At 35.0% G+C, this 1,525-nt stretch overlaps 1 pseudogene; it reads left to right on the plus strand.

Annotated features, from left to right (window-relative positions):
- The first annotated feature begins 457 nt into the window (after window positions 1-457).
- Window positions 458-1,115, plus strand: LOC109340163 (annotated as a pseudogene).
- The last annotated feature ends 410 nt before the right edge of the window (window positions 1,116-1,525 follow it).

A 1,525-nucleotide genomic window follows, 5' to 3' on the forward strand; every position in this document is an offset into this window, starting at 1 on the left:
TATGTATTATTAATGTAAAAAATATATATAAAATTAAGATAACATTTATTATTCATAAATAATCAATGATAATAAAACATGAATGATAGATAATACAGTAACTATATAAAACTCATATATTATATATTATTAGTGTATACATTTTTTCTATTTTAGTAATGGACAAACAACCAATATTATTACTGTTTATATTCATACCTTCACATTTGCTTATTTTTTCTCCCTTCTAGTGTTATTTTATTAATCAAAACACAAGTAATATTTGTTAGAAGAAGTTGATAAACTTATTTTTAATAAGATTGTTTGAGTTCATAAAAAATAAATTCATATCTCTATAAAATATATTTTTTTATAAATGCTTTTATTTTAGAAATTTACCCTTCTTAAGTTGTTATTCATTTTAAGACTTAACTCACCTACATAGCTACACTTATGTTTATAAATATAAAAAAACAAGAAGTCCATCAAATTTTGCAACTATAAATTAGGTCTTCAGCTCTTCTTATTCTCACTCTGAATTAACTCCACAACTCCTCAAATTGGCTAGGAAGAAGAAGAAGAAGGCATAAGCTATAAGCTATGACTATGTCAGATGATAATGGTGTGGTCCATCACGTGGCTATGTTTCCAAGTGCAGGAATGGGTCATCTAACACCATTCCTTAGGCTAGCTACCTTTTTTCTTAACCACAACATCAAAGTCACTCTTATAACTCCTCACCCCACTCACACTCCCTCTGAGTCGCAACTCATGTCTCGTTTTCAATCTTCTTTCCCCCAAGTAAACCAAATCAACTTCAACGTTGAATCTTCTCTTTCTACTCAAAGTCCTAACTCACACATAGCTATCCCTTATTTCCAAATGATTGATGATATTCGCACCTCTGCAGCTAAAGCTTTATCACCTTTACTCTCTTCACTTTCACCCCTCTTTCTTTCTTTGTCTCTGACTACTTCAAGTTTTCTTCAGTTCTTTCTATCACTGAATCCCTCTCTCTCCCCAACTATGTCTTGTTCACTTCATCTGCTTCTTTCTTCGCCTTGTTTTCTTACTTCTCTACTCTTCCATCATCCTTATCTGATCACGAAACTGTTGAAATCCAAGGGATCTCACCTGTAACGCCCCGAAAAATACTTCTCAAAAACATTGCGAAAAAATGGGTAAATTTTTTTTTTGAATAAAGAGATTGGTGATATAAAATTGTTTCCCTTTTCAAAACCTTCCTTTTCCGGGACATCACTTTAAGTAACTCGAATGCAAAAAATCAACATATCGTTATCGGAGGGGGTGACATTCTCAAAACCTTGGTCTTCTTGTAGGGACCTCCTCCAAGAACCCGGCTCCTCGTGGCTATACTAGATGACGGAGCACCCAAACAATCTGACCACGTCCTCCAACCGTGGAAGGGAACGACGCCATCACTCCTGACTGGCGGGTACTGAATTCCATTCTCTGGAGACCTTAGCCCCCTTGGCGGCAAGGTGAAAGAAGTGTCAATGTAGGTGTCAGGTTGAGGGATCATCAT

This window comes from Lupinus angustifolius, unplaced genomic scaffold, assembly GCF_001865875.1.
Source record: "Lupinus angustifolius cultivar Tanjil unplaced genomic scaffold, LupAngTanjil_v1.0 Scaffold_145_44, whole genome shotgun sequence".
Taxonomy (NCBI): domain Eukaryota; kingdom Viridiplantae; phylum Streptophyta; class Magnoliopsida; order Fabales; family Fabaceae; genus Lupinus; species Lupinus angustifolius.